Here is a 25,789-nt window from a genome sequence, read left to right as displayed (position 1 = left end):
ATCCATTGACAGCAGGCTCTATTCCTTGGGGTTTGAGGTGAGGCTGAATATCATGGCAGAGTGTGTGGCAGAGGGAAGCACCTCACACAGTGATCAGGAAGCAGAGAGAGAGAGAAAAGGTCTCTACTTTACAGATAAAAATATGTACCCCAAAGCCATTCCCCAATTCCCACCTCCTCCAGCCACACCCTACCACTTCAGTTACCACTCAGTTAATCCCTATCAGGGGATTAATTCACTGATTGAGTTAAGACTCTCACAACTCAATCATTTCTCCTCTGAACTTTCTTGCATTGTCTCACACATGAACTTTTGGGGGACACCTCACATCTAAATCACAACACTCCTAATCAATGTAAAAGCCCTTCTCAGGGTCCTGAATAGTATCTGTTTCTGCAGTTCTAGGCTTCCACCTCCAAAATGCTCCCTATAGATTTTGCCTAGATATTCTGTCACATGTTTTGCTACCTCCACAGTAACTTCATTCACCAATGTAGCAGTTCCTATAGGAAAACCAAAGCTAATTTCAGGGAATCTAACTTTTTAGTGTCAACTTTTTTTCTGGAGGATTCATATGACTTCAGACATCATGGGTGCAAGACACCTGATGGTACAGAAACCAGGTCCAACCTTAACCATAGTGATGATCTTCCCCTGTTACACCTGAAGCACTTGTGTCCTTGGATGTTTTTTCAGTTATGACTTCAAACAGCTCTGTCTTGTCCATGGGAGAGAAATAACACATGCCAGTCACTTTCTCAGGCCTTTTGCCAACAAAAGCAATTTGATTGGAAAAGCAGTGATCTGGGATTCCTACTGTTACTTCCTTTATTACCCTGTGCTTAAAACTAAGGTCCTCAAAAACAGCTTCAACCAACATGTTGACTTTTTCAAAACCCTGGTAATTAAGTTGCCTAACCAAGTTGCTGAAGATGGAATTTCTTTCAAATGATGTTAGAACTTCCTTATTCATTTTATTATTTAATCTTTTGAATACTTGCTGTTTTTGGCTCATTCCAGCCTGCAGCATCTTTTAAGTATAGTATTCAGTCCTTTAGCCCTGTAAATTCAGGTGATGCCACTTCCTATCAGCCCTCCACCAAGAGTAACTAGGTTCTTAATATTTCTCTACAGAAATCTAAGACCTGACTATGATAATGTCCTATATAGATCTTTGATTTTTGATCATTGCAAGCTCTCCAAATTTGAGAATTGAGATAACCAGCATCTCTCCCTTGTTTTGTTCCAGACTTTACTACAAACTTTATTTTCAGCTTTCACACTTTTAAACTTCCACATTTTTATAAATCTGTTTCCTGACAAACGAAATATTCATGGCATATGATGTCAATTTTTTTTTCATCAATATCTTCTGTCTTTGGGGAGATCTTATCAGCTACTCCTTTGGAAAAAGTAACTGCAGCTTTTTATGATAATCTGTCTATAACTCTGGAAGTTTTCATCTTGGTCTTGGGGTTTCCACCAATTGGTCAACCAGTTCCATTTTCTTTGTACTGATGTTTCTAACAATGGGCATCATGTCAAAAGCAGTGGGTGCGTCTGGCATTTTGGGCAACATTTGTGTACCTCTTGCTGCTGGTAAGAAACCTAATAATACTTCAGGACACCTAAATATTGTTTTTCTCTCTTACTGTTCTGTAGTGCCATAAAAAGGCAAGCTCAAGACTTCCTCCTAAGCACAGTTCACTGATGGCCACCACAGGAAGTTTTGTGGACTTTGTAACTCTCTCTCTCTCTCTCTCTCTCTCTCTCTATCTATCTATCATAGTATAGGGATCAAACCCAGGGCATCATGTATGCCAGGCAAGCAATCTATCATTGAGCCATATCTCTAGTCCCAAGTTTCTCAAGTATTCTCTGTCCTCCCTGTGTATTTATGTTGCTTCCTGAGAAGTCTTGCAGACTGCTAAGATGATGTTGATTTCAGCATCTATAAACAAAGCAACCGGGCTCTGATAAAATATGGATGACACTTCTGATTTAGTCAGTAGTCCAGATTTTGCTCATTACTTCTGCAAACTCTGATAGTGGTTCTTTATTCAGTATATTTACCTTGAAATTGGGTGAATTAATTGAGCAACTGTCACATCCCCTTTGACTCAATGGTTAATATGGCCCTGGTCCACAAAGCAAAATACGCTGTAAAGGTGAGGCAAATATAACCCTTGGAACAGAGGGTTCCTTCAGGTAATATAGAAGTTGAGACTGACAATTGCCCAGAAGGCCACTACTTTGAGCTAGAGAAGATGAAAATGGGGGGGGGGGGGTGTGCTTCTCTTTTCTTCTATTTCTGAATTTTAATAATTATGATTGGTTGCTAGAATTTGCCAAATACTTTCCTCCATCAATTAATGTATTTCTGTTCTCTATTTTACCAACATAGCATATGATTACATAATTGATTTTCATATACTAAATCAACCTTGTATTCCTGGGATCAACCCATTTGGTCATTAAGTATTATGTAGAATAATCAACAGTATAATGCTTTTTATATGTTACTGGCATTTGAGACAACATTTGTGTGCTTCGTGCTGCTGGTAAGATGCTACTAAATATACCTTGCTAATATTAAGGATTTTTGTCTATGTTTATGAGGAATAGAGATATCTTCAATTCTGGTACCAGGGTAATAGAATAGGTTGGGAAAAACAGAATAGGTAATAGAATAAGTAATAGAATAGGTCTGAAAGATTATAAATAGTTGGCATTATTTTATCATTAAATATATTAGCATTAATTAGTGAAGCCATATATTTTTAAATGATCAGATCACATTTAATCTTTGCTTATATATCAGTCATAACCTTACATTAAATTCTGAATAAAATCCAAATTCCTTCTAAAAGTCTACAAATCCCATTGTATAGACAACCTGTCTAAATCTGACCCCTCCTCCCACTTTCTTATTTGCACACTAAGTTCTAACTACATGGGCCTTTTTATATACTTGAATGTTATAGTCTAATGGTTTTGTCACTTGACATTCTTTTTATTCTGACTTTTGTCTCATCAATTATATACTAACTGTCGTTGCCTCTTCCTAGTCTACTCACTTTCATTGTTGCCCCGGTAACTCTTTAGCTCCTTACTCTGTTGTATTTTTTCCTCAGCACTGATTAGTATTTGAATAAAGGACAAAACCTTAATGTTTATTTTAGCATGTTTTTTCTATTATCCCTTAAACATAAGCTCTGTAAAGGCAGATCTGACCTTTACATCTTTCTCATTTGCTGCTTTGCACCTAAAACAGTGCCTGGAACTCACTGAAACTTCAATAATTATTTGTGTAATAAGCAAAAGAAATTAACTTTCTCAGGGTCCTGCTTGAATTTAGGAAAGCAATTAGTGTGATCTTTTCTGATAGTATTTAAACCCCTTAAAAATAGATAAAAATAGCTTGAAGGAGATCATTAGAGATTTTTTTAGTATTTCCAATTTTATGGACAGATAATAATTGCATCTTTATAGGGTACAGTATGATGTTTCAGTATATTTATACATTGTGTTTATCAACTCAAGATATTTAGGCTATCATCTCAAACATTTTTCATTTCTTTGTGGTGAAAACATTCAAGATCCTCTTTTTTAACCTTTTTGAATTATACAACATGATATGACTCACTATAAGCACACTTCTGTGTAATAGAACACAAGAACTTATTTCTCCTATCTGACTATGACTTTGTACAACCTTTTCTCATATATTGTTTTCCTTACCCCACCCCCAGCCTCTGGTAACCATTGTTCTCTCTATTTCGCTCAACACAGCTTTTTAAAAGATCCATTTTTATTTTTAATTTTATTTTTTGTAACTAGCATTTACAAAAGTATAGCATCAGTGTTGTCAACACTGTATTGGTCATATGAGGAATAAGAACAGAATTGGTTGGGATTGTCAGGTGTAATTCCTTCCTCCCACAATTTCAGGAATTAAACATATAATTCCCTGTGTTCATTTAAAAAATCTCAAGAGATTAATATTCCATAACATTCTGTAAGAGCCTGTAGTAACCTTAAGCACTTGGAAACTAGGTTTTCTTCTGAATTTTCTTGTTTAAAATGAATAGCCTCAATAAAAGATGCTAAGTAATTCCCATCTTCTTAATGAAAATATACCACTGAAGTTTTTGGTTTACTTAAGTTTTTAAGCTCCTAGAAATGTAGATTAAATCATGTAATACCATTTAAAATGTTACAGCTAGATATTTAGGGTTGACCTTAAGAAGATGGTTGAAGTGAGCTAGGCAGCATGTTTAATCTCCTCACTTCACAGAAAGGAGGCAATGAAGGAAAAACAGAATTGAGAGATGGTTGATGAAATAAATGCTATAAGATTTGATATTAATAGTCTAAGACTTGGAGAGACTGAAAGATAGGGTACCAGAGTAGAAAACCCAACAATGTGCTGTATCCAAGAGACTCACCTCATAAACAAAGACATCCACAGACTGAAGGTGAAAGGGTGGGAAAAACCATATAAATCACTTGGATCTCACAAACAAGAAGGAGTTACTATTCGTGTATCAGACTTCAAGCCAAAGTTAATTAGAAGAGATGAAGGAGGTCACTTCATACTTTTTAAGGGAATCATACAACCACAAGAAATAACAATTGTAAATATTTATGCCCCAAACAATGAAACATCTAACATACATTAAACAAACCCTTCTCAATATTAAGAATCGAATAGACCATAACACAATAATACTGGGTAACTAATGTGCCTCTTTCATCAAAGGATAGATCATCCAAACTGAAACTAAATAAAGAATCTACAGAACTAAAAATTATAGTTAATAATTTGGACTTAACAGACATCTATAGAATATTTCATCCACCAATGACTGATCTCATTTTTCTTTTCAGCAGCATATGGAACATTTTCTAAAATAGACTATTTTAGGCCACAAAGGAAATCTTAGTAAATTCAAAAAAATTAGAGATAATACATTGCATTCTCTATGATTAGTATGGAATGAAATAAAAAAATCAATAATGATATAAAAAAATAGAAACTAGTCTAATACCAGGAGACTAAATAATACACTTTTGAATGATGAATGGATAGCAGAAGAAATCAGGGGAGAAACAGAAAAATATAAGAGGTAAATGAGAATAGTGATATAAAATAACATCTCTGGGACACTATGAAGGTGATCCTAAGAGTCAAGTTCATGGCATTGAGCTCAGACATTAAATGAATAGATAGATACCAAATAAACAATCTAACATAATACCTCAATGCCCTGGAAAAAATGGAAACAAACAAACACCAAAATCAGTAGAAGACAGAAAATAATTAAAACGAGAGCCAAAAATCAAGGGAAATTGCAATAAGAAACCCTTAGCCAACCTAACCGAAAGAAAGAGGCAAAAACTCAAATTATTAAAATCTGAGAACAAAAAACTATATTACCAAAGATGCTACTGAAATACAGAGGATTATCAGAAGCTATTTTGAAAATGTATACCCTAATAAGATAGAAAATTTTGAAGACATGGTCTAATTCCAAGAGAAATATGACCTACCCAAATTGAACCAGGGGGATATAGAAAAACAAATCAATTTCAAGTAATGAAATTGAAGCTGTCAAAAGTCTACCAACCAAGAAAATCCCAGGACTGGATGGTTTCTCAACTGAGTTCTACCAGGTCTTAAAGGAAGAACTAATATCAATATTTCTCAAATAATTCCATGGAATAGAAAAGGAGGGAACACATTCTACAAATGCATTCTACAAAGCCAGTTTCACTCTGATACCAAAATCAAACAAGGACACATCAAGGATAGAAAACATCAAGATCCAAGACCAAGATCCTTGATGAATATAGATGGAAAAAGTCTTAATAAATTACTGGCAAAATGCATGCAAAAACACATTAAAATATAGTTCACCATTATCAACTGGTTTTTATCCCAGGGATGCAAGGTTGGTTGAACATACAGAAATCAAGAAATGTAATTCACCACATAAAGAGACTTAAAGAATCACATGATTATTTCAATAGATACAGAAAAAGCATTTGACAACAGTAGAAAAACTAGGGAGAGAAAGAACATACCTCAACATTATAAAGGCTATGTACAACAACACAACAAGAAGACCAATATCATTGTAAATGGAGAAAAACTGAAAACATAGTCTTCGAAATTAAAGGGATACAAATAGGAAAAGAAGAAGACCCAAAAAACTTCACCAGAAAACTTCTAGGACTCATAAATTAATTTGGCAAATAAGCAGGATACAAAATCAACACCCATAAATCAATTATGTTCCTACACTCCAATGATGAATTCACGGAAAGAGAAATTAGGAATATTATTCTATTCACTATAGCCTCAAAACAAAACTTAAGAATAAATCTAACAAAGTGGTGAAAGATCTCTACAATGAAAACTATAGAACACTAAAGACAGAAATCCAAGAAGACCTTAGAAGAAGGAAAGATCTTTCATGATCTAAGATAGGCAGAATTAATATTGTCAAAATAACCATACTACCAAAAGGGCTATACATATTCAATGCAACTCCCATCAAAATTCCAATGATGTTCTTCATAAAAATAGAAAAAGCAGTCATTAAATGAATGAAATTTAACCCTTGTTTCTCATCCTGCACTGAACTCAACTCAGTGTGGATCAAATACTGAGAAATTAGACCAGAAACCCTGCATTTGCTAAAAGAAAATGTAGGCCCGATTCTGCAACATGTCAGCTCAGGAATTGACTTCCTTAACAAGACTCTTAAAGTGCAAGAAGTAAAATAAAAAATCAATAAATGGGATGGTATCAAACTAAAAAGCTTCTTCCCAGCAAAGGAAACATTCAAGAATGTGAACAGATAGCCTACAGAATGGGAGAAAATCTTTACCACCTGCTCTTCTGATAGGGCATTAATTTCCAGAATATAAGAAGAACTAAAAAAAACTTTTAACACCAACAAACAAACAAACAAATAAACAAAAAACCCAATCAATAAATGGGCAAAGGAACTGAACAGGCATTTCATAGAAGAAGAACCACATAAATGAAAATATGTTCAACATCTCTAGCAATTAGTGCACATAAAACTACACTGAGATTCCATTTCATGCTAGTCAGAATGGCAATTTTGAAAAATACAAGAAACAATAAATGTTGGTAAGGATTTTGGGGAAAAGGTACACTCATACATTGCAGGTGTTACTGCAAATTGGTACAACCACCCTGAAAAGCAGTATGGAGATTCCTTAGAAAATTTGGAACAGAACCACCATTTGATCCAGTTATCCTTGGTATATAGCTAAATGATTTAAAATCAGTGTACTACAATGATGAAATCACATCAATGTTTATAGCATCACAATTCACATTAGGTAAGCTATGGAGTCAACCTAGGTGCCCTTCAACAAATGAACAGATAAAGAAAATGTGGTGTATATACACAATGGAGCATTACTCAGCCATAAAGAAGGATGGCTTTAGGACATTTGCCAGTAAATGGATGGATCTGGAGACATATATACATATATATACATATATATATATATATATATATATATATATACATACATATATGAATATACCACAGTGAATGTCACTATTGTGTACACACACGAGAAATTAATTAAAAAAAATAACTATAGGTAAATGGCAGAAAGATCAGTAGAGTAGAGGAAAGGGAGCAGGGGCTGGGAGAAGGCAAGGAAAAGGGGAGGTACTGGGGACTCAATTAGAATAAGATATATTCCATGCTTTTATAATTGTCAAAATATATTCTGCTGTCATGAATAAATAAAAAGAACCAATTAAAAAATAGTCCAAATATAGAGCGTTTTAGAATAGGTAAATCTATCAAGAAAGCAAAATCATTAGTGGTTGCCTGAGTTTTGGGAACTGGCAGGGAGGGAGGAAGGGATGAAAAGACCTTGGAGGATTTTTAGGGCAGTAAAAGCGTTCCATGTGACACTATAACAATGGCTTCCTGTTGTTAAACCTGTGTCTCAGTATCATCATATATAAAATAAAGATGATAAAAAGATTAAATAAGGACTGGGCCTATAGCTCAGTGGTAGAGCACTTCCCTTGCATGTACATAAAAATAAATACGTAAAAAGATATTGTGTCTATTGACAATTAAAAACACTTAAAAAGATTAATTTGACAAACACCTAGAATTAATTCATTATAATAACAGTCTCAAACACTTATATATGCATACTTACATATGCACTTATATATGTAACAATGGATATATAAATGACTGTGTCCAGTGGTAGAATTTATTTTTTTTTAACCAGCACATTTATTTGGATTCATTTTCTTCTTATCTGTCATCTGTTTTAATTCAAAGTGTCTATTTGTTAACTATCTCTAGGTGAGATATGTTTTCCTGAGAATTAAAACATTATCACTGAGAGGTATATTTGACAAAAATCCAATTAAATATAAATATTACTAAATATTATAGGAAGTCACTGTTTATTGATTATATGTTTAGCATTGTACTTAGAATTCCTTATTTACTTTATTTAACTCCAGTTTCTTCTAAATGGGTAATCAGATTCTTCTTTGTAGTGATAAAAAAACTGAAGTTCAAAAAGTTATGAAATTTGCTAAAAGTGACACTGGTGGATGTAGGGTGTATACTTCTGTAAATAATGGGGATGATTTTATTATGTAGAAAGAGATTCAAATCACCCTGAATTTTAAAGCTTAAGTTTCTAAAAATGCTGCTGCTTTTGAATGAGACAATTGTCTGAGAAGATTGAACTGCATTTTCTCTTTTGCAGATTCACACAATTTGGTATGCTATCTTTTGGCTTTTGAGATGAGACATTATTGCACTTGCTGAGCAACCTCATCTATAATTGCTGCAGGTCCCTATGATTTATTATTTGTAGTTGAATCTTGATAAAAGAATTTTTAAACATTTGAAAAGAAGATTTTTAGCAGAATTTTAGCTTTTCAAGGAAAATTTGCATTATGAATTTTTTTTGCATTATGAAAATTGCTTATTCATTCATATATGAATTTTGGACAATTCTTAAGTGCTTGCTCAAACTTCATTTAACCATGTTTTAGCTAGTTTGGAGTGATGCTTCTTAGACCTGAATGTGCAGATGAACCAACTGAGAGTATTGATAAAATGCAGATTCTGAATTAGTAGGTTTCTTCTGATCCTAAGAATGTGCTTTCTAAAAAGATCCAAAGCTTTGCTGCTGTTGCTCATGTCATACTACATTCTGAGTAGCAGAGGCTTAAAGAACATAAAGAAATATTACATGGTGTATTTGGTGATGTGCTCATGAAGATTAAACTACTTGAGATTTTTACTGTTTGTTTGCGTGTGTGTTTAATGCCTCTGTGCAAGAATTTATATACTGAATTAATTCACAATGGTATAAACAGTTTAGTTGATTGTCTTTAGTCTTGTAGAAGATTTGTGGCTATGCTAATGGTAGATAGATTTGAACCTTTGAACCCGTGTGACTCCTTGAAAAACTCTGCCGCAGGTGTCTTAAGAAATCTACTTTCAGAGGATATTGTAAAATCATTCTTTTGACTTAGATTACGTGCACTTTCTAAGTTATAAATTGTAAGTTAAATATTTGAAAAAAATTGTCTTTGCCTTTGGGACTAGGAGCACTCTTCCCATTGCTCAATCAAGTGGATAGAACAATTGAGATATAGTGGTATATTTGCATGTAATTCAGGATGGTTTAGTACTTTGGCAGTTTCAAAGGTATTTTAAAGTGCCTACTTCAGGATTTTTATTTCCTTTCTTTTTCTGCCATTTTCAGCATTGTATATAACATTTATCATTTTGATATTTTAAAATTTGATGTCCAATTTATCATTCCTCTTGGTATATTTTTAATGAAGGTTTTACGATCTCTCATTTTTAAATCTTCTGTTTTCTCAGAGTTCCATGATATTTTGAGTTTTCCAGTCTTTGGGGCAAGTTTTCCCAAGTACTTGTCCTAGTTTAGGCCAACTCTCAATGTAGGTTTCTTCTTGATCTTTACAGTTGAGACTTCTTGTTTTGATTTGGCCACTTCTTTTTTTCCAGGAGTACAGCACTTTTATCTAATCTCACTTATTTTTACATCTGTTTTTCAACCCCAAATCCTAGTTCCCAAGATGCCTACATAATAGCCAGTTCTAGAAGATCACAAATATTGTCTGTTAGGAAGATCGAGTACATTATATCCATGCCAATGTCACTTCTTCATGATTTATTTGGCCAGCTCTACCGTCAAAATAGACTGGCAACTCTGAAAGTGCATGTCATCCCAAAGGCAAAATTTTAAAGAGGATGGACTTGTGAGTAATAAAGTTCAGATGGAAGTCTACTCCAAATATTCAGGTAGACTTTAATACCAACCATGACAGATTAATACAGCCAAATTTGATGATTATAGGCACAGTTGTTTTCAAGGTCTCACTTTAAAACCAAATAGCTATCTATTTCCTGTAGAGATGAAAGATTGCATGACTTTTACAGTAAATGTTACTTAAATAAAAACTTTTCCTAATTCTTGGCTGGGGGTCAGATGGCAAACCTTTGGAAGCTTACTACTTTGGCAGTTCCATAGTATTAATGTTTTAGTTTCCTAATACAATTTGATTTTATTCAATTTCTCAAGTAGATTATGTCATTTGAAGAGATAGGATAATGGCAAAAAAGGAATATAATAACCTTGAGATTTTTAAATATTGATTTTGGAAACACTTCACACTAAAATCATTCAGTATAATAATTAGTTGATCCTGTTTTTCTATCTATTGTATTTATAATTCTTACGGTAGTATTTTAAAACATAATAGGTTGCCAGCAGGAGCTTAAGTAGTAAAAATGAAGAATGGATGTCATTATGATAATTTTTGGGAACATTTCCTCCAACTCTATTTCTGTATTCAATAACTGTTTAATTGTGCATTTATTGTTATATTCATCACTGTGCTTTTACCTAGATTTGTTTGCTGACATTGGAATCAAATATAACTCACTACTGACACAGTTTCACTAGGAGATCACCCTACAGTCATGTAAAGTCCGACAGATTCAAAGCCAATTTTTGTGATTGGTCAGTGTTGTGTCCATTCATTTCTCATTTGAAGAAAATATCTTCCAGTTATATTTTGATTCTCTTTGATTCTTCTCCGTCAAAAAATTTTCCATTTCCTTGTAACTATTGCTGTAATTTTTCACTGTTCTGTATTCTTATATTCTTCCTCATCCATCCAACCTTTCCTTTCTTCTGATTTAGCCTAGCTCTTCTTCCAAAGTAGATCCTAAGAACAGGGCTTTCATGCTGACCATTTATTTTGGGTAGTGATATTAAGGAATAGGAATAAGTAACTGAGAAGAGCAAAACAAGCAAGGAGGGAATGATGGTCTATACATGTGCTAACAAGTTGGGTGTCCCTGAGGAGCCCTGTTCAGAATTGTACATCCAAGGGTTGGGAGAAGGGAGTATTTACCTACTGATTTCTTGATTTCCACTGCTAAAGAGTTCCTTCATATCCGTTAGCTTGTGCATTTCTTTCATTGAAAAGGTGCCATCCTAGGGCTGCAGTTGAGAAGTTTGAGTGCAGAAATCAAGAGAAAAGAGTTGTCTTCATGGATGTTGACCTATGCACTCAAGCAGGGCACAGATTTTGAAGGTCCTAATACTTGGTTTAAAATCTGTGCTCTTACTATTTTGAAATTCAAAATTGTTTATGAACTAGAGATTTTGTGTTATTATTTTTTACTGGAGTCCACAAATTATGTAGCAGCTCTTGGTAGAGACACACTGTGGCCTTTAGTAAAGGTTTTCTAGGACACACCTGAGAGCAACTGACTGCCACAGCAAAAGTTGCAGTAAAAAGATGAGGTGAGGCCAAAGAGGTATCCATTACAAATTCCATGTATTCTATTTATATCTATATATCTGTTTCTACTTCTGTATGTGTTAAACAATGATGATCCAGCAAAGACTGACAGACAGCCCTTACAGAAAAGTGCAAAGGTTCTTTCCGAGTATATCCAAATAATGGAAACCTGGAGTCTTTCTGCTTAAAGGAGTCCCTAAGGGTAATTCCGTAGGCTGAGTTTCAGGTGTGGTATGCTGTTCAATTAGGTTAAATGTGAGAATGATGTCACAGGTATTTCTGAAAAACTATCTTTTCACTTCCCTGCAACACCTCTCCTTTACCATCAACCCAATTTTGAATTGAAATGCTTAACTTCAGCATTAGATCTGGAGACACTCCAACACATACAGAGGGGAAGGTTGGGAAAAATACACTTTTCATTTTCATTTTTGTCCTTGTGATGACTGCAATTCCAACCCTGAGTTTTGAGGAAATAAGAGAAGTGCATCAACAAAAAGTGATTTAAGCCATTTTCCAATAAGTATGTTCTTTTTATAACATTTTTTCTGCCCTTCATGTACTAAAGGACCTAAAGGAAAATGCAAAAAGAGGTTTTTCTTTGAATCTATAATTAGATGTGTGCTATATGCTCAATCCTATAATATTTTTACTGGACACTTTTGAAATCTTTTAATATTGAAGCTGTACTTTGTTTGATTCTAATGTAAATTTTTATTTTTGAAAGACTTAAGGAGAAAGACTACAAAGCAGAAAACAAAGTTAATACATTTTATTTTTAAGTGACAATCACCCCATAATTTAGGGATATTATTATTATTTGTATTATATTATTTGTTTAGTGGTCAGGAAAGCTGTAATGTTATGCAGGCAGGGTTACTAACTTTTTCAATCAGAACCATCTAGTAAGCTAAACATGAATATGAACCTAGCTTTGTAATTTTCTCATTGTGTTCATGGTATTATTTTTGGGATCTCAGTGGTACTGAAAATCAGCAGACAATCAGTTTTTCTCCCTCTTTTTTATTTGTGCAGTTATGAAGAAATGGAATGAAAAAAGATAATTGTTTAGGTCTAAGGAACAGTGGATAATAAAACTTTCCTTTTCAGTTAAAGGAAAAAACTATCTCTGATCAGGTTGTGGAAATAGTTACTATTTAGGTTTTTATTTTGTGTGTCTCTAGTTGTTATATGTATCCAGGTTTAAGAAACTCATTGTGAAGAGAAAGGCCAAAAGATTGAATAAGATTCATTTCATATTAATATGTGCAAATTGTGTGTTTAGATATATAAACAGGACATAAAGACATGTTTTTATATGTGGGTAAACTTATAAATAAAAGTAGTAATCAAACAGGTGGATATGAGAAGTTATTATTTCTGTCCTTATTCCTTTTTCAAGGAGACAAAGAGCTGTACTCCACTGAACACTGTTTTTTTTCATGTCACTGTTGTAAATTAACTTGTGATGATCTCCATGAAAACTGATGACAAATTATTTTTGAAAAATGTAGATAGCATTCATCATTATCAGTTGTCATCGGCTACAGTGAAGATGTCTTTTGAAAATGCATGCTCTAAATTAAGATACTTAAAAAGTAGAAATAACAAAAACAAAGTGAGAAAAACCAAGGCTTTTCAAAGTTGGGATGTGAATGTGTCCATTTTTAATGAGGTAAATGAGTTCAGCATCAGTTGAGGTCATTCAGGAGAACAGAGTACAGTACCAATTAGTGACTATTCTCAGGAGGCCATAGTGACTCAGTTTTTAATTTTGCTGCCAGGTGGCGCTGTGTGGTAGTAGGTACAGTCTTGTGCAAGGCATAAAATGGTCCTGATCTGACTATTTAATTGTGTTACTGACCCTGGTAGCTGATTCTACTGGAAGTGTGAATATAAACTTACTTTTACAAATTTCCAAATAAGCTCTATATAACCATAGTTAAATAGGTCTTCTTAAAGTTCACTTTTGATGAGAGGCTTTTGTACAAATAAATCCATCTTAAGAGATTGGATAAAAGATTAATGGATTTCCAGAATGTACTAATGTCTTCCATTATAACTAGTGCTATGCCTTATAAATATTTTGCATAGAGAATAAATAAGCAGAATTAAAAATAAAACTCTTTTGTTGCCAATAGAGCACTTTTTACTTTGGAAGATCAGACTAGTAGGAGTTAAAAGGTATGAATAAAGAAAATAATTTATAATGTGTTTAACATGTGTAAGCACATATTTAAGTTTCTTTCTTTTTTTTTTAAAGAAAAGCTTTCTATATTTTTTTTTTCCAAAAGTATATTTTTCCCACTTTTCCCACCAAGGACAGTTAAGATCATTTTTGAAATGGTCAGCTTTCTGGTTGTTCTTTTTCTTTTAGCTTGATATAATTTGGTGCTTTCCTCTTTGTTATTGTAATGGCTTGACTTCAAAATTATTCTTAAATCAATCTTTATACAGGAAGTTTTTAAGTACCATGCAGGTAGCATATGTCAGATCCCAAATTATTTTAATTATTAATCCAATTTTCTCTATCATGATTACAAATTTAAATCCTTCAAATTTGTTCTTTGAATATGAAATACCTATGTTGCTTTGGATTTTTAAAAGATGGCATTTAAAATATGTGGGCATTTTTGCTATATAAGAAATAGAATTGTTTTTCTGGTTATTAACCCTAACTCATTTTAGAGACATCTAGGCATTATAGTGGCTAGCAAAATAGGTGAATTTATGGATGTATGTGGAATGTATTGCTATTTAAGAAGATCCATGGTTTATGAAGGAATCTTTCAGGCAGAGGAGGCTATATTTAGAAGTAATTTTTAAATTTTCTTTTAAAACTTATGGAAATATAAGGAAATTGGAGTAGTGTGAATCACAGATTGTGAATTAGTTTCCTAGTGTCTATAAAGGAAAATGCTTTTATTGAATGTTAATTAATAGGATCATATTTCTCAGAGTAATTTTTTTTACATGTATACCTTTATTAATTGTTATGTGGTGCTGAGGATCCAACCCAGTGTCTCACATGTGCTAGGAAATGCTCTACCACTGAGCTACAACCCCAGACCCTTAGAGTAGTTCTGTTTGAATAGTCACACCATACTGGCAGCAAATGAAATCAAATATAGATTGGACAAGAGCTGTGGCTTCAAGGTGTGTTTACTTTAATGGTTGATAGAAAATTCTAACTGAAAAGAATTTATAGAACCAAATGCTTATTACAGTGCTATGAGAACAGCATAAATGTTTTACAGTAGAATAGGCATTAAATAAAATATTGACTCATCCCTATGACATGATACTTAAAAGCATCTTTTCAAGATGGGATCTTAATTAGAATAAGATGTATTTCATGTATGTATAATATGTCAGAATACACTCTGCTATCATGTATATCTAAAAAGAACAAATAAAAAATAAATAAAAGAATACAAATAAAAGAATATACAATGGATAAATGCTCAGCATTTATAACTGGAAAAAAAGACAGAATATAAAACAGTATATAATCTATTTCATATATGATGAACTCAATATCACATTACATAATTGGAAAATATATATTTAAAATATTTTAAGGATTTTTGTCATAATTTTAAAAGTAATTATTTTTGGATAGTAAAATTATTAATGAATTTTTTTCTCTTTTTTGCACTGGAAAATTTTCTTCATCACATGTATTATTTTTATAATATGAAAAAATGATTTTTTAAAAAACCCAGAAATACATATATAGACTATATTTTAGTTTTAATTTATGCTAAAAAGTATTTAAACATTTTATTATCAATATATGTTAGGACACTGATAAAAAATTAGGTACTTTGCAATGTTACCAACTTATTATATCTCTCTTACCTCTCTTACCTCTAAACGAGGCTAAATTTTTCATAGTGCAATGTCATACCTTTTTAAACATTTTAGTTACAATAGATGAATGAATACCTTGTACTTAGTTTTAGACAAAAGCTTATTTCTGCCCTTAGTATGAGTACTGATGTATAATACTTAGATAAGTGAAGGAGAAATGATAGATGGCATTAATAAATGTGCTAGGTACTCTTAAACAATGGTTTATAAGCTGTGTTTTGGGACTAACTGGTATCATTTATTGAACAGTTGCTCTGTACCAGGCATTGTGTTAATAGTGTTTCACATTTGATTCCTGTAACAAACTTGTGTGCCAAGTATTGTTCTTTCCATTTTATATACAAGTAACTGAGGCTCAGAAGGCTAATGGTTTACCAAAAGTAACAGAATTAATTAGCTGCAGAGGGAGGATGTGAAACTAGGTCTTTTAGACTTAATGTTACACACTTCTAATTGTAAATTAATTGTCATATGGTCATGTAGACAAATTACTTTCTGGGATTCAATTATTTTCTCATATGTAAACTGAATGACTTGGATAAGGATGACGGGGTGCTCAAATTTTCCTAATAAAAATCTACTTTTAAGTTTTCCAAAATTTTGTGTTTGTATTTGGGGTCAGACAAATGATACTAATAATTCTGGTTGCTGAAAGTGGAAACAGCTTGGAAATTGACCAAATAGCATACCTTTTAAATTGTTGGTAGATTGGAATTGACTGTGTCTGGGATTTCTGGGTTCCCCAAGGGACTATCAGGCAATACTAGTTTGTTTCTAAAATGTAAATGTTATTGGCCAAAAAGTACTCTATTAATCTTATAATTTAAAAAAGTGTGTAAGATTAGTTTTAAAGAGAATATAAGAAGAGTATAACAATATTGTGGACAGGCAGTTATTTATTTGTTGCAAAAAGACCAATAGCATTTAAATGAAACAATTGTCAGGTTAGAAAACAATTCATCATAGTGGAAAAAAATAATTCAATAGGAGAAATAATAGAATCTCATGATGGGAGCATGGACTCTATATTTGAAAATATTTTGCTGAGAACACTTTGATACCAGGGACAGATGAAGTGAATGACCTCACAGGGCTTTTCTAATTTCTGTGATTCCATAGCACAGCACTCTGAAGGCACCTTACTTATGACACTTCTGGATTTACATTTTATCACATAATGAACTGCTGAATGATTTTGGTTGAAATGGTTTCCTTATTATTGTACAAGTCATCCCATTATTGAATGGAACACCCCTGTGTACTCCACAAAGCTCAAAACTGAAACTTGACTGTAATGGTTTTCTAAGTTCCTTTCATAATCAGTGATGCAGTGCTTCATATCCATATCCATAAACACTGCAGGTCTTGGGGACTCCACACGTGACCAATATTATCTGCCATTAAAACTTTGCAATTTATTTTTGTAAAATGTAAAAAACGACTAGAACAGTATAGAACCCACAGAGTGCAGATTTTCTTTTTATTAGTACATTTTTTTCTTCCATCTATATAGCACCCAATTTAGGGCAAAGACAAAACGAAAGTGTATCTTGAATATGCATCACAGGTTCCAAAAATGAAAAGAAATTGGATTTGGATAGCACTTACTCAATAGACAGATATGATACATGGTAAGAAGGTGCACTGTCTGCCCTGTGATAGATTAAACTACTTTGTAGGAAAATTACTGTGAGCCAGTCACCACCACCACCGTGGCTAAATCTTTAATAAAATTCTCTTCCATATTCAGGAGTGAGGTATGAAGTACACAATAAGCAAAGTGAAGTAGAGTGCCATTTATCAAACACTGGCCAGGTCTGTAATCTTCTGCTTTATCCTTTCTTTGTACTTTATTTGTCTTTATTGTTAGAAGAAGGAATATTTACCCAGAGCAGTGGGCATAAAACCCAATAAACCTCCTCCTTCTCCTTGCCCCCCCTTTGTATTCCCTTTTGTCAGTCTTGTAAGTATAACTTGTTTGTTCTCATCTAGGTGGTCCTTTGCTTGTTTGTCATTCTTTTCTCTCGCTTTTTTTGAAACGTGCATTTATGCTATGAGAAATGATATCAAATGCAATGGGAATGCTAACAGCTACCATGAAGGACAGTTGAGGATGCATTTGGTAATGACTGAATGCTTTTTGGCAAGATAGAATGTTAAAATGTTGTAGATAGCCCCTGGGTGGCAGTGCACAACAAGTACTGATGCCAGCAAAAGCCTTTTCAGTGTCAAGATTCCTATATGTGTACATGTTTATGTGTATATGTTTTTATATACATATGGTATATATGTATATATGAGATATATGTGTATTGTATATGCAAATGTAGAATATGTGTGTGTAATATATATGAGTTTATATGATTATACATATTAATATGTATATATTTACATGTGATATCTATATTGTACAACATTCATATATATGTTATATATAAGTGCACTACATATTTCTACAGCTGCCCCTAAACTAAGAACCTAGAAAAGTAACTTTCTGTTTGAAAGATACAAACTCTCAAACCAATTTATCCCATGTGTCTGTATTTCATGATAATATTATGATAATGTTCCTAAAAATAACCAGTACTTTTTGAAATATGATGCTGAAAAGGTTCTGGATATTACAGCCTTGTGATATCTAAGTTGTCTTTGAAACCTTGCAAATGTGTGTACAGATGCAGTAGAAGAGTCCAGAGAGTAGTAAGCATGTGACAGGAGATGTTTGTGCCCCAGTCTGCATGCTAACATTTTATGTGGCAAACTTGGGGGTAAATTATTTTTAGATGTATTATAACCTTTTTTATTGTTTGAATAGCAGTTTCATGACAAAACATTTGTAGTTAGGTTCATTTTGTATGTGACTGAAAGACAACAATCATGGAGAGTGATAGGGTAACAATGGTAATGATAACTGCATTTATAAATGTGTATGAAATTTAAATGGGTATGCTAAAATAGACAGTAGTATTTCACCCGATCCTGCAGTACAGATAGCCATGATTCTTGTGGTAGAGAAAATTCTTTATTTGGGGGCAGATGACTCTGTGTGTATTTGTGTGTATGTGTCTCTTTTGCCATTGTTTCTTCCTATCTGTTAAATGTACATTATACGTAGCTGTAGGGGAAGAAGTAGCAAACATAGAAATATTCTATGTGCCAATTGACAACTATGATAATTTTGTCACATTATGATACAACACAGCTGAATTTCTGCATAAACTATATAACTCAAATATTAGTTCCTAAATATTGTGATTATTTGCTCTTACCTAGCATTGGTCTATTTGTCTGTCTCCTGAGAATCTACCTCTCATAAAAAAATCAATAATTTTCTATGTGAAGTATGGGAAGATGAAGGGAGACAAAATCTGTATCTTGAAACATAATTCAAGAGTGAGAGGCCATTCTGTCCACTTGGTATAGTGGGTTTCATATATTTTTATAATTCATGAATTTTCTTTATTTCAAATGTTCTTACCATAGTAAAATCGAAACTTTTTCTGGTTCAGTCACCTTCCTTTGATTCTTTATTTTTAAAAATTTTGCAGCATTAACATAATGGATATAACAATAAAAGGGTTGACAATGTGCAATTGCCTTGTGTGTACATAAAACTAAAACTATACAATGTGGGTTAGAAATAGTATCTTCTCTTCACAGGATATCCCCAAGGTCTCTTAAAATCAGCCATACATTGCCAAATTCTATATTTTGTCTTTCTTTGCCCCTTCTCCTCTTCAGCAAAGTTAATAACTTCTATCATGAGGGAAAGAAAAAAATCAATTTATTTATGCCTTGCTTTGTTTCAAAAAGAAATTAAGGTGACTTACAAAGATACATAAAATAAATTGAAAACTAAGTGAGGGAAATGTAGTCAAAGGAAAGCCAGAGGAAGAGGGAGTAGTGGAGAACAAAGTGTAACTAGGGATCCAAATGCCCTCTGTGAAGTTATAGATGCTAGTTAGATGTGAGTTTCAGGTTTAGTCCTCAACTTTCCTGCAGCCAACACAAATATGGAGACAATTCCAAAATTTGGCTCAGCATTAAGTGCATAAACAGCTTCCTCAGGAGATGTGCTGCTAGGTCAGGGTACACAGGAGTATGGGAAATTCATCTTCTGGTCTTCACAGAGAGGACACTGAGTAATTTAGGAAATGTATTTGCAAGTCTATGCCAAACACACACATTAGTATGATGAAAACTGGCTGTAGATTGTGTAATTCTTTAGACTGTGGAAAACACACATTGGTATAATGAAAACTAGTTGTAGATTACATAGCATGTTGAAAAGCAAGTCAGTGAAAGCAAGTCAAATGTTATCATGCATCCAGCAGTCTTCCACTGAGTGTTGAACACTGCAGCAGGTTGGAAACAGCAGTGTGCAAGAACTGCAGCCCTGCTTCCATCATACTTATTATCTTTCTCTAAAAATCAACATTGACAAACTAATTATGTGTTTGATGAAAAGTTCTGCAGGTGTTCACCAGGAGAGGACTCAGGTTAGTTTGGACCCAAGCCATGGGTTGATGTCAGAAAAGCTAAAGAAGTATCAGGATTCCATAAAATTTAGATAGCTCTGTACATGTGACATTTCTAAGAATGCATCTTTTAATTTGTATTGATTAGTGGTGGGTTCAAGATCTTCTTGCTGTCAAGAAGCTGAAAACTATTCTACTTTTTCTGTGTTGCTAATTGAAAGCAAAGTCACATGCTTCTTGGGTGAGTGGGACTGAGGCTAGAAACATAATAAGAATTGTGAGAATTTCATAATTAGTGATATTCTATTTGTCAGCATGGAGGATTTTGTTTTTGCTTAATTTTTCAATTATGAATATCTTATATTTTGCAATGTGTTTAACCATTAAACTTTATTTTTGGAGTATAACTCTTACATACCTTATAATTTTTGAACACATTTCCTATCAACAGTAACTTTTAAGAGAATGATTATTGCAAATGGCCAACAGATATGTGAAAAAATATTCAATATCACTAGCAATCAGGAAAATGCAAATCAAAGCTACACTAAGATTTCATCTCACTCCAATCAGAATGGCAATTATCAAGAATACAAATAATAATAAATGCTGGTGAGGATGTGGGGAAAAAGGTACACTCACGCATTGTTGGTGGGATTGCAAATTAGTACAACCACTCTGGAAAGCAATATGGAGGTTCCTCAAAAAACTAGGAATGGGAAAACCAAATGACCAGCTATTCCATTTGGTATTTATCCAAAAGAATTAAAATCAGCATAGTACAGTGATACAGTTAAATCAATGTTTTTAAGTAAGCAAGGCAACACACAATAGCCAAAATATAGAACCAGCCCAAGTGCCCATTAGTAGATGAGTGGATTAAGAAAATGTTATACACACATGCACACACACAAAATGTGTATATATTTATATATACACACAATGGAGTTTTAGTCATAAAAAAGAATGAAATTATGGCATTTGGGGAAATGGATGGAAGTAGGGAACATCAGGCTAAGTGAAATAAGCCAGACTCAGAATATCAAGGATAGAATTTTTTGTCATATGCAGAAGTTAGAACAAAGTAAGGGAAAAATGGGGGTGGGTCAGATATCATAAAGATAGAGGGAAGATCAGTGAAGTAGAAGAAGGAGGTTGACAGCCAAGGGAGTAGGAACAGGAAAGGGGAAGAAATGTGGACTGAATCTGGCAAATGTATACCATGCGTATGTATAAATGTACCATAGTGAATTCTGCCTTTATGTGTATCTATAAAGCATCAATTAAAAATAAATAAGTGAGTGGAAGGAAGACTAGTAGAATAGAGAAAGGGGAATAAGTGGAGAGAGGAGAGGGAACAAGGAACTAAATTACGTTCTATGCATATATGATTATGTCAAAATGAACCCAACTATAATGTACAGCTATATTGCACTAATAAAAGATAAAAAATCATGTTTCTGAAAAGGAATCGTTTAGAAGGCATAGTTTTTACCAGGGAAATATATACATCTATTTGAAAAATAGCGTTTTATGACATTGAGGAAAATTTTTTTCATTAACAATTTAATTTGAATGTAATCGTTCTTGTGTTCCTGTTTAACCTGTTGTCATTAGTACTGAGCATAGTTTCACTTAAAAATTTAGAGATACAACATTTCAGACAGTCCATCCTTTTAGTTCTGTATTTCTCCAAGAATGGCCTTATTTGTTTATTTTTAAAATTATTTTTAAGACCCGTAGTTAGATCTCTTAATATGGTGTGCTTCTCTTTTGAATATGTTTGTGAAACAGTGGGGAGGGAGGAGATGAAAATCTATTGAAAGAATTATGAATCCAGTATTATGATAAAAAAAAACAAAACTTCCCAGCAATTTCGGACTCCATGAAAAACTGCGAAGCACATCTATTCATTAGTAGCTATTTTTCCACAATGAGGTCCTGTAACTTATAAGGAACCACACTGCGTTTAGTATGAGGTTTTTTTTTTTCTTTAACCAGTGTAGAAGTGATCAGGCATCTTCTTTCAGGAAAGTAATTCCCCAGTCCAATTATTTTGATTAGCAGTCTTCCTTTGAGACTTTTCCTATATATACTCAGAGACCTTTGGTCATATTAAAGTCCTACTCCCTCCTTCTCCCTGTCCCCCAAGAAAAATTCTGTGTGGGATAATGGAACTCATCTCCTACACACTGACATATTAGAAGAATCATAATTTCCCTTTTTGAAGTGGCCATGTCTGTGAGAAATGGGGATAGGAGATAAGCAATAGTTTCATCTCTTCCCTGGGTAATATAGAAATCTTGTGACCTTTAGAATATTTTTAGAAAACAGTCCTCATGATAGTCTCCATTTCCCTCTCACTCCCATCACCATCCCCAGCTTTTAACTGTATGAGAAACATGGGGAATTTGTTGTCTTTTCTTCCCTCTCAGAGAAATAAAAGCCAGAGAAATATTAATCATTCTTTTTTACACTTTTACAGACCGATTCTAGGAGAGTCGACTCATTTGGCTGTGCCTGCTTCTTGAAACCACAGCAGCAGCAACGAAAAGGTATTCTTCCATGGGCCATTTTACTTAAAGTTGACTATTAAGCTATTAAACTGCTTATGACTCTTGGGATTTAAAACCAGTGATACAGAAGTGCATATCATCATCATCATCATCATCATCATCATCATCATCATCATTGTTTCTTTTACTGTGCCTTTAAACTAATTAGTAATGGATATACAGAAAATTAAACATAAAACCTATCTACCTACCTGCCTACCATTATCTATTGCATACAGACACTATTAATTCTTCATGGATCTTTCGATTCTTAGCTTATATAAAACTATAATATACAATGGATAGACAAACTTTATAATTAATCTGAAACATATTAATTATTAAAAACAAAAGATGTCTCTGCTCTATGTCATATTGGTTTCCTTCAACATTAGGGATTCTGGTTCAAACTCTTGCATAATTAGTTGCATCATTAAACTAAATAGGTTTTCTTCTAGATGTCATGTTCCTTTGGACACAAAAATTGTAGGAAAAAATTGTTCTTTCAGATCTTTTTATTCCTCTTTAGCTTTCCTTGGAAAGCTCTTTTGCATGGTAGAATTCAACAGGGCACATTTCCTATTAGACTCCATTAGGAAAAACTTAAGTGTTAATTATATTGAAACATTGAAAAACAACATAAGTTAGGTATAAGAGAGAAAAGAATACAAGAAGAAGAAAGGAAGAGGAACTAAAGAAGGTGGTAATGATTATGGGGAAAATAGAAATTGCTCTTAATTTAATTAAAAAAGCAAAAACTTCAATATAGGTTTGTTTTCAAAGCACATGTATTTATGAATATACTTTTAAAATTTTTAGAAAGTAAGGTGATATTAAAAACTCTGAAAGTCCTGTTTTTCAGCTAAAAAATGCTTCCCTAGAAGGTGGGATTTACCATCTATCTTAGTCTATTTTCTGTTGTTATAATAGCTTACCTGAGACTAGGTAATTTATAAGAAATAGGGATTTGTTTGGGCTCATAATTCTGGAAAGTCTAAAATTGGGAGATTGCATGGGATGAGTGCCTCATGCTGCATCATTTTGTGACAGAAAAATGGAAAGGCAAGTAAGCACATGTGAAAGAGACAAAACATAATGTATGATCCCGTTTTATAATAATCTACTTTTGAAATAACTAACCCGACCTAATGAGAATTAACCCATTCCTGGAAGAAATGCATCAATCCCTTTTAATGTCTAATCACCCCTTAAAAGACGCAGCTCTCAATACTTTTACATTGGGGTCCAAATTTCAACAAAGAATCTTGGAGAGAAAAAAATCATATCCAAACCATACTACTAACTTTTTACTTAAAATAAATGTTCACAAAATAAGAAATATTGAAAACAGCATCTCATGAAGGAGCAAACGCTGCCAGTGTTTTTGTTTTGCTTTCTTTTAAAATTATTAGTTCATTATATTTATACATAATATGGGGTTATTTTTGACATAATTATACAAGCATGAAATATAGTTTGTTCCAGTTCAGTCCCCAGTATTTTCTTTCTTCCTCTCCTCCTCCTTCCTCCTGTTTCCATTCCTCTATCCTACTGATCTTTTTTTTTTTTCTATTTATTTATATACTTTTAAAGTGAGTGCATTACAGGTATAAATAAAGATGAAATTCATTATGGTATATTCATATATGCACATATATGGATAGTTTGGTCATTTCATTCCACTGTTCCTCCTTTACCCAGTCCTTCTCGCCTCCCCTCAGTCCCCTTCCTCTCTTCTATTTACCCCCTTGATTTGGTCTAGCTTTTTCAGATGAGAGAGAATGTTTAACCACTGACTTTCTGGGTGTGTCTTATTTCACTTAGCATGATCTTCTCCAGTTCCATTAAGAAGAAATAGTTGTTACTTTTTAGGCGTCTTTTCCTAAAGAATCAAGTTGTGAAGATATATTATACAAGTTATAGAGATAAGATTTGAAGATTATAGAAATTTCAAGGATGAATATCTCCTCCTATCCCCATTCCCCTCTTAAACAAGTATAGAAGATTTATCTTGTGGTCAGAATTGTAGTTTTTAAATGTCCAACTCAGTTGATAACCAAAAGGAGTGTTTCAAGCTCAGTATAGTAAATTCTATAAAGGAACAGGGAATTACCAAGTAACAGGTAAACACTGACATTAAATACATCTCTACACAGCTTTCTTTTTTTTATTTTTTTTACTCCATCTTTGCTTTGATAAAATGATGTATGTGTGCTACTTCTGTGTACTATTGTGATATAATGCTAGTACCCAAGAAGTGCTGCTATAATAGGTATGTGGCAGCATGTGATTTGATCTCCAGGAGTGCTCCACATTTGCATCCCTACATGATACATTGAAAATTTTAGTCCCAATAGATTTTCAAGATTAATTTGTCTACTGCATGCTGTCATTAGCAACACCAATTTTGAATGGCTGTCTGGTGGTGATTGATAATGACAGTAATCTCCTCTGGCTCTCAGAAAGTCACACTATTCAGCAAAGATTTTAGAGTAAATTTTTAATTTTCCTCCTAAGTGTTATGTATAGGTACAGGTGAGAATGATATGGGAGGATGGGTAAAGTTTAGTAATACACATTCATTGAATATTTAACCCAAATAGAATATCAATCAGAATCTTAGTGTTCTTAGTGTTCTTAAGGTCATTGACTCTCATATCCCCATTTTGTAGGTATGAAAAATAAGGCTCAAAATGGATTTCCAAAGTCCACAAGTTAGTAAAAAAATAAAAAGTAGAAGTGAGATCTTAAAAGCTTATGTTTGTTACCCTTCCTTTTCTGGACCTTGGTATTCTCAGTGATATGTATGTATTTTAACCTACTTATATATTACTTTATTGAGTTTAGGTTGAGTAAAAATATAAAAGTCATTATTCTCTTGTACACAAAATTTTTCACTGACCACTCGTATAATTAAATAAATAATATAGTTAAATATTTCTCTCAATTATAGCATTTTCTTAGGTTGCATTTCCTGAAATTGCAATTTTTGCCTATTT

General features: G+C 33.2%; 1 pseudogene; it reads right to left on the bottom strand.

Annotated features, from left to right (window-relative positions):
- Window positions 1–330: 330 nt before the first annotated feature.
- On the bottom strand, window positions 331–11,532 carry LOC124989231 (trifunctional enzyme subunit alpha, mitochondrial-like; annotated as a pseudogene).
- Window positions 11,533–25,789: the final 14,257 nt, after the last annotated feature.

The sequence above is a fragment of the Sciurus carolinensis genome, chromosome 7 (assembly GCF_902686445.1).
Source record: "Sciurus carolinensis chromosome 7, mSciCar1.2, whole genome shotgun sequence".
In the NCBI taxonomy this organism is placed as follows: Eukaryota; Metazoa; Chordata; class Mammalia; order Rodentia; family Sciuridae; genus Sciurus; species Sciurus carolinensis.
Note: the sequence above shows the minus strand (reverse complement) of the source record. Positions and strands in the feature narration are given on the sequence as shown.